Genomic DNA, 16,320 nt, shown 5'->3' with positions numbered 1-16,320 from the left:
CAACGTCCTCCACAACTAGACTGAAGAACAAAAGGACAGCAACTTGTCTGTTCCCCTTTCCCCAATTCCCCAGCACTGTTCCCATCCCAATTCCCAATAAAAAATCTTTAAAAAAAAAAGTATCACAATTGTGTTATTTTTCACACTAGAACATATCTGAAGGCAGATCTACCTTTAACAGATACCACCTATGTATAATTACTGTTTTAAGACTTTGAGATGGTGAGAAATTCTTTAAATTGGTGTTTTCCGTAACAACAGTATTATTTTTTAAATCTGAAAAATGCATTTTTTTAATCTTACCTGTTGTAGAAAGGAATAAGTACAATGACATTAGCATCTAAATATTTTAGACTTTGATTTCAAAATGGCTTAAAATTATTAATGCTGGAAGGTTTTGATGAAATTAGTTACCTTTTAAACAATTCGTGATATAAATTCAATGTTATTTGAAAGAAAGACTATCAAAATATATTTTCAGGACACCTATTTCTAGAAGGTGTAACCAAATATGATTTCAGAATCTCTCTGGAAGTATTTTTGAAATAGTGATTTATAATACTTCAGTATTTATCTATTTAAGTCATATAGGTTAGATAGAAGTCCTTCCAGTCATTTATAATCATTCCACTAGCAGCGTGCTATTCCCTTTATATGCACGAATTGATGAAAATGACTAATGAACTACAGAAAAGCACATCTTTCTCACGTAACATAACCAACTGTTAGATGTTATTTTAGAATAATGATATACTATGCCTCCTGGGACTTAAAGGTGAAACTCACTTTTAAATTCCTCAATATATACTATTTTAACGTAAGTTTATAGCCCTTTCCTCCAGAAAAGGGTATTATTTTATAAAACAAAAATAAACACACCTTATGTTAAAATTATAAACTTCCTAATAGGGCATACCATATTTTGCCATGTATAATGAGCTCCTGTGTATAATATGTAACCACATTTTTGGCCCAAACTTTTCAGGGGAAAAAAATCTTTCATTTAGATTTTTTAATTCAAATTTTTATTTGTTTACATTTAAGTACTTGTTTTTTGTATTATAAAAGAATTTTAGCATTTATTTTTTGACATATTATGGTACAAGCAATTTTCTATAACAAATAATTACAAAACACAAGAACAGATACAAGGTACGAGACATTTTGGGCCTGCCGAGTGGCACGTTGGTTAAGAGCTGGCTTGGGACCCTAGAGGGCCCCAGTTCGGATCCCACATATGAGGGCCAGCGACACTGCCCTCTACAGCTAAGATGCTGAACAACAGCTCAACCCGGAGCTGGGCTGCTGTGAGTCGCAGGTGATGGTGATGGCGTAGGCTGCAGCCCCTGCTGCAGTAGGTTGCCAAGGGCTACCATGTGTAGCCAGCAGCCAGCATGAGCGGCCAGCAGCCGTAGTGAGCGGCCGTTCAGAAGCCGGCGACTGATCTGCCTCACTGGGGAAGAACGCAATGATGGTGCCAACTTTGGCCAGTGAAGCAATGTCCTCTACAACTAGACTGAAGAACAAAAAGACTGCAACTTGTCTGTTCCCCTTCCCCCAATTACCCAGCACTGTTCCCATCCCTCAACTCCCCAATAAAAATCTTTTAAAAAAAAAGAAATTTTATGTGCAGGTAACAAATGTACAATATTTACCCATCATTGAAGGCCAAGAACTCTTCATAGTTGAGTTCGTCTTAAGTTCAACAAAAAGTTCAATAAAACCGATTATAGTATTCCAGGGTATTATTTTGCATATAGATATAGTTATTGATTTCTAAAGTTACACTTTTAACTCATAAAGCATAAATAAAAGAATCAAAAACATTTACAGATACAGAATTAGTACTATACATGTATAATGTGCATCCTTATTTTTCCTTCACAAATTTGGGCAAAAAAGTGTGCATTATACATGGCAAAATACGGTAATCCTTGGGCTACTAAGATGCTACCGCGTTGCTTCAGAAATTAACAAAATGGTGATATCACTCTAATTATATTCAGAATAAACAGACATGTGATTCTATATAAATACCTTTCAGTATCATAATTTGCACCAACTCTAGATTTAAGGGGAAAACAGAACCTTAACAATATATGCACCTAGGTATCTGAACAAATAGTTGGCAAACCTAAATATTTAGAGTCCTCCATGATTGAAAATGCCATATCTGTTTCATTTCAGTCACAATAAAGTGGAAAACGTTATATAATGTGTATATGAGTTTTTTACACTGGAGTTACATTAAAAAGTCCATACTTGATGTAAGTATCATCTTTGAGAAAATACTTCTGCAATACCAAGCTAATAAAGGAAATTGGTTTATTATAACTGATTTATAAAGCCCTTTATAATTCAAAATGAATTTTACATGCATTATTTCATGTACCTCTCAGAACAATCTTGAGCTAGGTACTCCACCTTGCACACAACAAAACAGATTCAGAGAAGGTAGATGATCTGTCCAGAGAGACAGCTGGGTCAGTGGAAGAACCAGGATTAAAAACCTAGACCTTCTAAATCCAGTTGTGTTTGCACAAATTCAATAGAAGATTTTAGTATCCCACAAGAAGATTCTTTTTAAGGTAAACAGAGAAAAGCTTATTATAACATAAGACTCCTACTGTAATTAAAATTTTTAAATACTGCTTTCCAAACATTAAAATAATGCCTATTTTAAACTATTAAAAAGAAGACATTCAGCTGGGCAAAGAAAATGATGAAGTAATGACTACTACCTATAACCTATCAAGTTTGTTTTTATTAAGTAATCATAAAAAAATAGCCATCTGTGTCTTCAGGCAATAACGCAATCAAGAACTCAGTCACACTTGAGAGCATTACAGAAGTTTAGAGGATAAAGGTATGTTCCGTGTTTTAACTTTCTTCAACGTGGGGTTTTTATCCAGTTTACTTAACAACCCTTAAAATTTTTGCCCCAAACTTCAGAAAATGTAAAGCAAAAAAATCTAAATTCCACATCCTTCACACTAACTACAAAATTAATTTCCAATAAGAAAACAAAACTATGCATAAGTTAGACAAAATTATGGCTGAAATTAAACATTGTTTTCATTTCTCAAATGTTTCACAGAAACATACAATCAGAAGTATTCAACAGCCAAGCCATTCCCCAGAAGAGCCTCCCCCTTCTTCACCCCCCCCCTAAAAAAAATCTATTTCCTAAAATACACCTGATAAACCCTCTGACAAATTTTGGAGTCGTTTAGTCCATATGTTAACTAGAAAATTATTTGTATTCATTCCAGGGCTACAATCACAATTAGCAACTTCAAATCAACTAAAATGTAACCACAATGATTCAAAATTGAGCACCACCAAAAAAAAATATCAGTTTCATTTATTTATGCACGCCTAGCAACTATTTTTCTTATTACTACAACAGACAAAAAGCAATCAAAATATAATTCAAAGATGCCTGCTGAGATATTAAGGAATTTAATAAACGTATAATGAAGGGAAGTTAAGGATGTAAATACCAATAATTAACTTTAGAACACATCTGCAGTGGTTCCTTTTTTTAAAATGTATATGGTGGTTTCCTAAAAAGCCTTACATTACCAAGAAAGCCAAAATACTAAAACTCAACAACGAAAACAAGTAAAAGCTGGCAGTGGTTTGTTTCCCGCCCTCCCCCAAGCCCCCCACACGAAGCTGCAATTTTAATGGTTTTAATCATCTGTGGAGAGTACACCGTGGCTGGCTACGCAGCCAGTTTTCTCAAGGACACCGGGAGACCGGCGATACTGACGCCGCAGACCGTTTCGAAGCTCTTATAAAAAATAAAAATAAAAAGAAACATTAAAAAACCCTCACCGTGTACACTGCAGCACCAAATTGACAAATGCAGCAAACACAGCATGCTTTTCACAGAAAAGGGGGCTCCCTTCCTGTCTGTTTTCTCTGGGAAATTTCATTTAAACTAAAAAAACCAAAAAAACCTTTGCCGGAGGAGGGGCGCGGCGAAGTTAGCGCAGGGCCGGGCGGCGGGCACGTGTCCGCCTCCCAGCGCCCGCCGGAGCGCGCGCGGCCCCGTCCGTAGCGGCCGGGCCTGCTTCCCCGCCGTGGACACGGGCCGACCGGGCCCCGGGGGGCTTGAGGCCGGGCCTAGGCTCCGGGAGGCGGGCAGGCGGAGGTCCTGGGTCCGGCCAGGCCCGGACCGGGGGCGCCTCTTTGGTGGGCCCCCAAGGAGGCCAGGGGGGCGGGGAGGGCGCAAACCTTCCTCACAAGATTTCAGTCAGGCCAGAAACGCGCCTCCCAACGCCCTCCCACCCCAAATAAAAATGAAACCTGGGCCTTCGCAGGGACGAAGAAGAGGCCCTCGCCGAGGAGCGCCCCGCGCGCCCGGCTAAGTGGGGCGGGGGTCCGGGAGGAGGCGGGCCCGCGCCGCCGCGCTCGGGGCCCGGGCCTACAGGGAGGAAACCGGGGCCGGTTCTCCGCAGCCCGGAGCGTTGGGGCGGGCGCGGCCGGGCCTGCGGGGCTCGGGGGAGGGGGCCGGACCCTCGCCCCGCCGACCTGGACCTGACCCGACGGGGCCGCAGCCTCCACGCTCCCTCCCCCGCTCCCAACGTGCAGCTGCCTCCAAGGAGGGACCGGGGCTGGGGGAGAGGGCGCAGTCCTCCCGAGCGTACGAGCCGTGCCGCAGGTACTGACCCCTCGGACCGCCGCCGCCGTTCGCCCAGGTCCCAGGTCCACCGGCCTAAGCCCACTCCTCAGCCTCCGCGCCGCCTTGAGTCTCTGGCGCTTCTCGTTGTGTTTGTTTTTGTTTTGTTCTACCCAGTAACACGGGGGCGAGAGGCCGGCGTTTATTGGCCAAGGAGAGGAGGTCGGCTGGCCAATCGTGGCGGTGGAGCGGCAGCTGCGGAGGAAAAGGGAGGGAAGTGAAACGTGGAAAGCTGGGCAGGGACGCAGGAAGGCGCATGCGCGCCTGGCTCCCTGGATTCGCTGGAGTGGGAGCGGGGCTGGCCGCCTGAGTAGGGGGAGGCTGGGAGGCGCGGGGGGATGGAAGCATGGGCGAAAGGGCAGTTACTTGGGGTGGAAACTAGGCTGAGACTACCTTGACCTGTTGACCTTACAGGGCAGTCGGCACACTCGGCTAAAATAAAGGCTTTGGGCTTTCTGAGGGTCCCTGCCTCCAAATCGGGACGCTCCTCGCAAATACCCTTAATCTTTACAGTTCGTTCTCTAGCTGGCCCCTGCTCACCCCTGGGTTCCTACTGTGTGCAGACTCCATGTTAAGGACTTTATCTCAGCAAATGCTGTCCACCGTTTGAGTTAGAAATCACTCCCATTTCATAGATGAGGAAACACTCAAAAACTCTTTGAAGTCCCTTTGCTAATCATAATTAATCAGGCCACAGGGGTTCAAACTCCAGGACTCCAAGCCTGGGTTTCTCAACCATGACTATAATTTCTTTATTGAAACTTCCGCCTCCAGCGGCTGTTCTGTCTTTTCCTCATGGCATTGTGCTCTTTGGCTAGTATTTTCCTCTCGTTCTTCCGAGTTCCCTATCCCCTGAGGTAATGACCAGAACCTTCTGCTGTCTCTGTGCTCTCAGAAGAGGACTGGGTCACTATTTAACGATTGATATGCAACACCTTACTGGTCTGTTGGTCTCTCCAGAGCCAAACTGCCTTCTCCCCCACCCGGCGAGCCCCTTCCCCTGGCTTACCCTTCTGCCCAGTCACCCTGCCTGGGAATCATCTCTAACGTTATTATTCCTCTGCGCACACGCGCGCGCGCACACACACACACACACACACACACAACCTTCACTAGCTTCCCACTGCCTGCCTGGAGCATCAGTACCTCAGCCAGGCATTCAGGACCCCTCAGTGTAACGTCAAGACTTTCTGGCCATGTCTATCCAACACTCCTCCCAGTCTACACAAACCCTTGACAGGAACCCACTTGGACCACTCACTGTACCATATGCTTCCCCACCTCTTGATGGTTTATCACATCACCTTGAAATGTCTCTCCTCTTATCTCCCATCATTGCCTGATGCAATCCTCTTCGTGCTTCATGGTGCTCCCACATAGGCCTTTTTTAGCCTCATGACTTGAGATGATCTTCCTGTCTCCTGAATCCTCACAGTATTGGCTTGTTGTACCTCTGGAGGCACTGATCACATTCTACTTGGCATTACGTTATCTGGGTCCCTGTCCTAGCCCTTCTCCCCGTTAGACTGTCACCTTGTTGAGGGCAAGACCTGTGTCTTACTCTTCTATTATTGTTGTAGTGCTTAAGAAGATGCCTTGCTTATTTATGATAACCATGAAATAAATACAGCTTGATCTGAGTTCACAGTGGTTCTCAGCAGTTGGTGCTCATCCCCATCTCCTGGCAGGGGCCTCCTGGCATGGTCAGCATTTGAATTAAACTCATGAGTCACTTTTACTTTCTAAAAGCAAAGATTCCTGGTCACTCAGTTTTGTTTTTCAATCATCTGCAGCTGCTATCTCCTTTTCTTTCTCTGCCAGGGCTCAACTATTCTCCGCTGATCAGTGTCTGCTGGTTCCTGTTTCTTATCCACCCCTCCCTTTCTACACCTTTTTCCTTTTCTCGCTCCTTTTCAGTTGCTGACCCATTCCATTTTCCTCCCTGCCTCCAACCTCCTCTGACCCCTGCTAGGTTCTTTCATTTACTCATTTATTACGCACCTATGGAATATCCAGGCTGCAATGGGCAGGCACCCTAAGATCTATGTAATAACAAAAGAGTAGGATATAATTACCCATTTCTACAGCACCTGAAACAACCTTATCTTTTACCAAAATACCCCAAAAGAACCCATTATGAATTAAAATATTCACCTCCTTTTTAATCATTTTCTCAAGGCCTATACATGATGGCAGGCATCCTAGAACCCACCTTAGGGAATGCCCCTCTAGTTTGGTGTAGTTGACCAGGCAGTCAGGAAATGGGGTTTTAGTTCTAGCTCCCCTGCTAACCTGTAAGAAGCTCAGCCCCTCTCAGGACCTCTGTTTTTTCACCAGTAAAATTCAGAAATTGGGTTCTATTAGTAATTCCCAAGGTATTTTCTAAAGAATATGAATTTTGTTGAAATTTAATGGATATCATGAAAAATATGGGAAAAGACTGTTCCATAATCAAATCAACTTGGAAAGAAATTATTTGAACAAAGTTAAAATGGTTCCCCCAAGTCTTCTCAGTTTTTTTAATAAGCTAATGTGCCTTGAGAATCTTGAAGAACCAGAATAGGATGCTAAGTAATGTTTCCCCAACTTGTTTATACAGAACGCCCCCTTTTTTTCACAAGATACCCAGAATCAATGTTACTTAGAAACTATTGGGTTGTCAGAAAAGTCATGACGCATGTTTGCAACAGATGGCACTAGTTCATTTTTGGAAGTACTAGAGTCATTCGCATCTATGTTATTGCTATGTCTTTTGACAGCTGGCAGTCCTAGCTTCATTTAAAAAAAAAATTGAGCAATTTGGTTGAGTTTTAGAGATTTTACAATTTGAAGATGGAAAACCAAACTGTGCATTTTTGCCATATTTTACTGTTTTACTTCCATAAAGGGAAGAACACACGTCAAGCTTGTGAAAAGTTACATAAAGTTTATGGTGACAATGCTCTACAAGAACATCAATGCCAACAATGGTTCACGAAGTTCCATGCTGGTGATTTTGATCTCAATGACGCTCCTGGGTCAGGGAGGCCCACCGAGGTTGATGACGACAAAATAAAGGCATTGACTGAGTCAAACCCATGTTACACAACACGAGAGATTGCAGAAACATTGAACATCCATCATTCAAGCATTCACGACCACCTGAAGAAGCTGGGATACGTAAGCAACCTCGATATTTGGGTTCCTCGTGAACTCAAAGAAGTTCATTTGATGGCGCGTATAAACATCTGCAATATGCTCATTAAATGTGAGGAAAACGATCCTTTTTTGAAGCGACTGATAACTGGTGATGAGAAGTGGATTGTTTACAACCATGTGGTGCGCAAACGGTCTTGGTCCCAACGTGATGATTTGCCTCAAATGACATCGAAAGCAGGCATTCATCAGAGGAAAGTTATGCTCTCAGTGTGGTGGGATTGTAAAGGTGTCATGTTTTTCGAGCTCCTACCAAGGAACAAAACAATCAATTTGAATGTGCACTGTCAGCAATTGGACAGTTTGAATGAATCCATCATCCAGAAATGTCCAGAGCTTGTTAATTGTAAAGGAGCTGTGTTCCATCGCGACAATGCAAGACCACACACAAGTTTGATCACCTGTCAAAAATTATTGGAGCTTGGATGGGCTGTGTTGCCACACCCACCATACTCGCCTGACCTTGTGCCATCAGACCTCCACTTGTTTCACTCTCTTCAAAACTCCTTGTGTGGTATAACGTTCAGTTCAGATGAGGCTATAAATCAGCACCTTGTTCAGTTTTTCGCAAATAAAGACAGGTCTTTCTATGAACAAGGAATTATGAAGCTCCCTGAAAGATGGCAAAAGATTATCGAACAAAACGGGCAATATATCATTGATTGATCTTTGTTCTTTATATAAATAAGTGACCTTTGAAAAACATAGACAAAATACGTCATGACTTTTCTGACAACCCAATAGTTTGGAAACGATAGATGACAGCCACTATCACCAACACTCCTTCCAGCTTTATTGAACAATGGCCACCTGCACCTTTCCTAAACACTAAAAAAGAATTTAAAAAAATAAAAAGAATAAGCTGAAAAATGGAAATGTATCCAGGTGAGGAGAATGTTTGCCCACCAAATCAATTCACAAATATTTATTGTGTGCCTGTTCTGGGAAAAGCACAGAGCTGATCAAGCTTTGTTCTTGGCAAAAGACATCTTTATATTCTACCTTAGGTAATGTCTGCCCAGGCTTCTGAGCCACAATGTACATTTTCATTTCACATTATAATTGCTCACAAATTGATTTTCTGTTTCCTAAAGCCCTGTGCCTATGGGCTTATGTTAGTTTAGCTGCTAGATGAGAGAAAAGGAGAGAGCCCTTCCCCTTAATTATTCTACCCCAAATGATAGAATTACAACTTCCATTTCCCTTAAGAATGACCCATTCCAGTTTAGGAGAGGAAGGGACACCAGTGTTGTCTGGGATGAGATAGCTGTTCAGAGGTGGCAATGGAAACGCTGTGCTGTGTGTTCAGATAGACATACACAATGTCTTCCCTGCACCCTATACCTCTCAGGATTAAGCACTACTAAGATGCCTAGAGGGACACAAAGAATGTTTGGTTTGTTAGGGTGTATGTGGGTGAAGATGGAGGATAGGTTCTAGTCGTTGCCTCTTAAGTTATTATGTCACTAACTAGTTGTGCAGCTTTGGGCAATTCACTTCTGCTCTCTGGGTCAACTGAATGCTTCAATTTCTTGCACTGTGAAAGAAGGAGTTAGCCACTGCAGGTAGTCCTTAAGGGGCCAATTGAGTTCTGACACACTGTGATGCTAATCAAGGCACTGAAATGGCACCACCGGAGTGCTGGTAGTGTGGGACAAGAGAGGAGAGAGTTTGCCAACAGTGGCAAAGGAGAATTCCACCAGGTGTGGGCAGAGAGGCTGTCACTCTCAACCCAAGGGCTTTCTCTGAATGCAAAGCTCAGAGAATATCACCTCCCTCCAACCCAAATGTGAAAGCAAAGAAGGTTGATGTAGGGTTGAGAATGCTAATGATTTAATGTGGGTACATTACTTGGAAATGCACAGATGCTAGGCAAAAGATAAGCACCTCAAATTACTATTATTGTCCTTGGAACTCTCCAAGGCCTTTGCATTCTTTAGGCAAAGCTGCATTTGAGAACCTGAGTTCTTTACTATAAGCACTGAGGTCAGAAGAAGCCATCTCCCTCTGGGGACTGAGAGAGGCCTTAGCCCACTTCCTTCCAAAGAACTTTCAAATGCTACTGTCATTTGCAACAACTTCATTTACCTGAGCTGACGTCCTTGCCTCCTATTTCATCAGACCAAGGACTGAATTTTAGGAATTCCTGTAAGGCACTGAATTGCTCTTTACACAAATGGTAAAAGACATGAAACATGCTCTGAAGAAAGAGAGCTGCATAAAGAATTCTAATAATGATGATGATAGCTAACATTTGTATTGTGTTTTAAGGCTTACTGAGCACTTTCACCTCTTCCCTATGAAGTAGAAAAGCAGATATTACTCTCTCTGCTTTAAAGATGAAAATGAGGCTAGAGCAGGACCCTGGTAATCATGGGATTTTTATGCTAAAAGGAAACATGGGGATCCCTAGTCCAAACCCTTCATTTTACAAATTGACAATCAGAGACCCAGAGGAATTAAGTGAGTTGCCCAAAGCCACACAGCTAGTTAGTAGCAGAGCCAAAATGTAAATGAGTTCTCAGTGTCCTAGTGTCACACAGGCTAGGGATCGTGCTGACAGGGAGAGTCCAGACCTTCTATACCCAGGCCTCAGCTGGATTCTTTCTGCCATTCAACCCTGAGTCTCTTGAATAAAAGTTAAATATTTGAGGCCACTTCTGGTCCTCAGAGTTTCCAATTCATCCTCAGATGAGTTCATTTTAAGGTCCTGGAAGTGAGGAAGGAGGGGAGTGGTGGGTGGGGAGGGTTTGTATGATGTTTAGAAGCTGTTGGCGGCGGCATTTTCAAGAATCTCTTTCCTAGAGTAAAGAGCATAGAGTAAGGTGAAGCATTGCACAAAGAAGCAAACGCAACATTTTAAAATAGTATGTACCAAGAAAAGCTAAAGAAGAAAATGCAACATTTAAAAATAGTATGCACTGAGAAAGGCTAACAAGGTTTTACTTCCCCAATTCAAGTTTTGTGGGGTTTTCTTGGGTACATTTGCCTTTTTTTTTAATTTCTCCTACCAAATCACTCCTTCTATCTTAGGATTTAGAAACAAGCTCAGTTAGGGTTGAGGAACTCCAGCAGATCATCTTCTCCCCCAAAAGCCCATAAATGTAACACAGGGCCTGAGTTTTCAGCCTGTGAAAACTCCAGCTCCTCTGCATTGTGCAATCACGGGGCCAGTCAGCCCCGTGCCTCCCGGTGCTTACTAAGGTTGTCACACCTTGCATCTACTTAGTGGTGTGGAGTCAAGGTAGAGAAGAACTCCTCTGATTGTATCTCTGGGGGTTTTATTTGCATTCTCCTGGAACATTGGGTACTCAGCTAGGCTTCACGCTTCTCATAATTCATCCTCCATTCTCCAGTGAGCCCTGGACAAACATAAGCTACCATTATGCCCTCCTCCCATCTGTGTGGCAATTTCTGCTTGCCTCCCAAACAAAGCAGCAGAGCCCAAGAAGCCTGGCGTGGAAATGAGGGACTCTGCGTGCTAAAAAGTAAGATGAATGGATGATCATGGATTGAGACTGAGAGCCTGATCGCCAAGGAAACACAACCAGGGAAGGCTGGAAACGGGTGGAGGGCAGGCTCAAGAGGTCCACGCTGGGCAGAGGAAAGAAAAGGTGGTTAATGAAGGGAACTAATCAAACCTCTGTTTACTTTGCGCAAAAAAGAAATAAAAGCTGTGGAAAATTATTAAATATTTATAATAAAAATGAAGTTAGCTCCATGGAAGGTCTGAGACAGAAGAAGGTCCTGGGAGATGGCCTAGTGAGACCAACTTGCTCAGAATACAGATGAAAAACTGAGGCGCAGAGAGGAGAAGAGGTCTGGCTCCAGCCACGTTACAGACTGCCATAGCACCACTTCCTACTATGTGCAGCTGCCTTTCTTTTTCTATATGGTTCTCTGAACACATCTTGTCCTTCAGCCCCCTTCTTTCCTTTCTCTCTCCCTCTCTCTCTCTCTTTCCCTTCCTTCCTCCCCTCCTCCTTCCTTCCTTCCTTCCTTCCTTCCTTCCTTCCTTCCTTCCTTCCTTCCTTCCCAAAAAGGGCAACTTCCAGAAAGAAAAACAAGGACTGACATTTTAAAGCAGCTCTAGGAAATCCCCAAACTGCATTTAAAGCAACAAGATTGGCAGCCTTTCAGCACAATTGAGAAAGCCAGCATCCAAACAGAAACTAGCAGGTAATAAGGTACCTTTCAACAACCAAGAATTCAAAAGAAAGAAAATAACTCCTGAGGGGCAACTTCAAGCCTTACCACCATTTCTTGTGTTGTGTATATGTGCGTGCATGTGTGTGTTTTGTTTTTAGAACATTTTCTTTGAGGGTAATGAATCTAGGTCAATGATTTATTGAGCTTCAAAGGGTGCAAGAATATCCTAAAATTTGTGCAAATTTTATTATGAATATGCATTTTCTGGCACAAGGGGTCTATAACATTTTTTTGTGAAACCCCCAAGAGAATCACATCCCCCAAAAGATCAAGAGCTTCTGGAATACAGCCTGTTATTAAGTTGGGGCTCTTCCTCAGAGTGAATGTTCCACCAGGAAATGCCACCAGACTTTCCTCTGTGTGTCAAACCAGGTACAGAAATAAAGTGTCTTCAAAGTAACCATAATAGGGAATCAAAACAAAACAAAATTGGTTTTAAAGACAGCAGTGGTCCTAAAAAGAAATAGGATGCCATTTTGGGATAACCCAATACGTAGTCATTCCAGTCAAGCATGGCAGCTTCCATTACGTTGTCCTCAATAGGCCAGAAATTTAAGCGGAACCTCTGTGTTTCCGGAGAAAAAGTCATAATTCCATCACCCACGAATTTAACTTTAAAAAGCTTTTTTTTCCCACAGAACAAGAAATTTTATTATCTCGAATGTTGGTACATAACCAGTAACCTATAATAAGCTCAATTAGAGGAGACAGAAGTACACCTCAGGTACTGAGGTGGATTTATCGACAGGTTTAAAACCTTCAAAGATTGATGGCATAATTATTCATAAAGTCATTTTTAAATGTAGGGTTTTCCTTTTATTCGACAATTTTCACTTAACAGTTCTTATGTTACAAAGTTCAACCAGTCTTTTGCCTGTAAAGTTAAATGAAAGACAGAGAATAAGTAAAACAGAAAATTTCTCTAGTATATAAGGATGTTAGAAATAGTTTTTCTTTGTACTTTGACTTTTTCATTTTTAAAAATGGTCAAGACAATGAATTTTCTTGAATTACAGATCATAGCAGCTTTATAAATGATATCAAGATACATGTACAAACAAAATTTCAGATACTCTTGGAAACATTTTAAGATATAGCACACATGATACATATATCTTTTGGGGTTTGCTTATCCTTCTGGGACACTAAGAATACTCAATTTATCAGACAGTAAAAATTGAGCCTTTGATAACTATGGCTTGGATAGATCACAAAGTGGAATTTCAAAGATTTCTCAATAGGCTTTCAGTCCAAATAACTCAAAGACATCTCTTGTCCTAAGTTGGATATATTAGTTTTTTTTTTTCTCATGTATTTAGTATCATTGGGCTGTTGTACTGGCAGTTTATCTAGGTCATGACTTATTCTTGCAAAACCATCCTGTACAGTGTAATAGGAAAATAATTTTCCCCAATGCAAAGAAAATAATCAGGATCAAAGTCAAAGCTGTGCATGTTTCAGGACATTCTTGAAAGCAGGTTTTGATGGTACTAAGATCCTTTTTAACAGTTTTTCCCCCCCTTTTTCACAACTGTGTAGGCACTACCCTATTCTATTCTGCAAAACAAAAACAAAACAAAAAATTTTAATATCCAGTGTGTCATTGGCACAGAAGTATTTGGAATAAACCCAAGAGACAGTGGAATGTTGGGTCTCTCCTCAAGTAGTTTCCGCCTCTGTTAACTGCATTTAACTCCTATCAGTAATCTCATCACAGCCCAGTTCTCCTGTCAGATGATTGACAACCATAAGTGAAAAAAGCTCTTAAATAAAAGCCAAGTGATCAAACGGGGTCTTCTCATAATACATCTGAAAACTGCCATCCAGGGCTGCTTCCCTTGCTCTGGATGTTCTCAGAAACATCTTGTTGGCTTCTTCAAGGACTGCAGACACTCCGTGGCCTGCGCCACTCAGTTGCTCCTCTTCTGGATAGGATAGTTGTAGTGGTCCTCCCAGTCATCAAATTCCTCGCCCTCCTCCTCACTCTGAACTCAAGGACTGCGATGTGGCCCATATGGCCGCGATATGACCTTGGGCCAGGATGACTAGCAAGGCCTCACTCCCCCTCTGTCTGCGCCATTGGCTGGGCCTCCCTCCTCCAACTGTGGCAGGGCCTCCCTTGCGGGAAGGGTTCCGGGATACTCCTGACGCCCGCTGCCTACCTCCATCTGCGGAAGGGCACTCTTGCCAGGCAGCCGTATCCATCCGCAGGTCGTCTCTCTACATACTGCTGGGACAGCACGTTCATTTCCAACATTGTACCTCTTTAATAAACTCTTGAACTTATTTAAGAGAAGAACCAGTATATCGTGCCTATCAACATATAGCAGGTCCTTGAATAACATTGTTTCATTCAATGTCCTTTCGTTATAACGTTGAGGAGGGGAAAAAATTGATTCCCATCCAGGGCCCCTGTCGGTGTGGAGTTCTCCCATTCTCCGGGTGTCTGCATGGGCTTTCTCTGGGTGCTCTGGCTTTCCCCCCAGATCCCAAAGATGTGCACATGAATTGAACTGGTGTATCTAAATTGACCCAGTATGAGTGAGTGTGGCTGTGTGTGAGTGTGCCCTGCGATGGAAGGGCGGCCTGTCCAGGGTGAGTCTCACCTTGCCCCAGAGCTGCCCAGACAGGCTTCAGCCCCTAGCTACCCTGAACTGGAATAATCATGTTAGAAAAGAGTTATCTTAACTTGTTTCTATTAATCTTTCTTAAACATCTGTATAGCTCACATTTATTTCAATATTTAATATTACAAGGGTTTGGGGTCTTTACCGAGAAGTTTAGTGATGTTTTTGTGACCCGGAATATGATGTAGGAACCTAACTCTTGTGCATATTGATTAGCCTATGGTAAAATTGGTTTCCTTATATGTTGTTTTGCTAAAGTCACATAACCTATCGACGACATTCAGTGAGGATTGAACTGTACGCTCCACAGATGTTCCTCCACAAAAGGGTTTATCTTCCCTGTTGTAGGGTCACAATAAGCAATGGTGTTTTAAAGGCCCTGAGAAATTCTATCATAAGTAAACCCATTCAATTTTCTTTAAGCCAATATTTGCTGAACTTATTTGACCATGGCACTCTTTTTTATATAATATCTATTAACATCTATGGGATACACACTGGAAAGCACTGATATAGTAGAATGGGACCTAGACTAGAAGGCAAGAGGCCTTGATCCCAGTCTTAGCCCTGCTACTAATTGGGTAGGTGACCTTAGGCCATTTGACTTCTCTGAACTTATAGAACTTAAAAGGTCTCCCAGAGTCTTTCTGGAGTTGTGATCCAACCAATATGATCTCTGGGTTGTCTAATGGCCCAAGACCCTACTTATAGTCATTTTCTCTGATTACGCAAATTTTTATCCAGGAGACGATATGGTACCTGCAACCCTTAGAAGGCACAGCCTCTTAAGAATCCTTTGGAAAGATAAAGTAAATGTCGAGGCAACCAACACTGCAAAATTGGAGTGATGATGTGGTAAGCCCAAAGCCATAGACCTCAGTCAAAACAAAGGCAGCTGACTGGTGGCCATATGCATTTGATGGGGCTGGGTTTTTTTTTGGAAACTACACAACCTCGTTGAAGTCAGTCATGTTTTACCAAACATGGTCACATGACCTTAAGAGCAAATGCTTCTATTTATGGTTTTTTTTAGTTTTTTGTTTTTTTAGCTGAGCCATCCTGCCACCTGTTGGCAGCTTAGTGGCAGCTCAGCTTGGGCCAGGAATCGAACCGGCGACCCTGTTGCTCAGAGCTCAGACTCTTGACAAGCTCTTAACCAACTGAGCCACTCGGCCGACCCCAAATGCCTCTATTTAAAGGACCAAAGTTATTCCCACAGGCATTATCCTCTGGGAGAATCCCCTATCTCAGAGAAAAGGAGTGCTGACTCTAGCTCACTTTCAAAGATGTTGGAGTCAGTAACAACCCCGACAGCAAGCTTTCCCAGGGCATAGTAGAGGCCTGGGAACACTTTAAGTACCACCTGTGAACGTATTGAACTCTTGCACAATCAGTGGGGAAATAGCCCAGGGTGATGCATTAAGACTACATGTGCTTTCTGCACCCAAGACAGGAAGCTCTATAAAAATTTTGCAGGCATAATGTAGAGAAGATGTATAAAAAGCAGGGGCCCAGGGCTGCAGGCAGCAAGGCCAGAGATTTGTTGGAACTTGTTCCATGGAAGGGCTTTCCCCAGCCACCAGGGTGGCAGTGTATGTGCCC

General features: G+C 42.7%; 1 protein-coding gene and 1 pseudogene across 3 annotated transcripts in view; both read right to left on the bottom strand.

Moving 5' to 3' along the window:
• The window catches only part of PDCD4 (programmed cell death 4), a 30,371-nt gene extending 25,578 nt beyond the window's left edge, over nucleotides 1–4,793 (bottom strand). For 2 of the 3 annotated variants that reach the window (XM_019646576.1, XM_019646574.1), the window contains exon 1: nucleotides 4,678–4,792. The gene's annotated coding sequence lies outside the window, so the exon portion shown is untranslated. Of the gene's footprint in view, nucleotides 1–4,677 lie in introns of all 3 variants that reach the window. The other variant, XM_019646577.1, reaches the window with a different exon arrangement.
• An 8,987-nt stretch (nucleotides 4,794–13,780) lies between these two features.
• Nucleotides 13,781–14,436, bottom strand: LOC109384883 (EP300-interacting inhibitor of differentiation 1-like; annotated as a pseudogene).
• Between the last annotated feature and the right edge of the window lie 1,884 nt (nucleotides 14,437–16,320).

Source organism: Hipposideros armiger, unplaced genomic scaffold, assembly GCF_001890085.2.
Source record: "Hipposideros armiger isolate ML-2016 unplaced genomic scaffold, ASM189008v1 scaffold_105, whole genome shotgun sequence".
Taxonomy (NCBI): Eukaryota; Metazoa; Chordata; class Mammalia; order Chiroptera; family Hipposideridae; genus Hipposideros; species Hipposideros armiger.
This window is presented reverse-complemented; position numbering and strand designations above follow the sequence as displayed.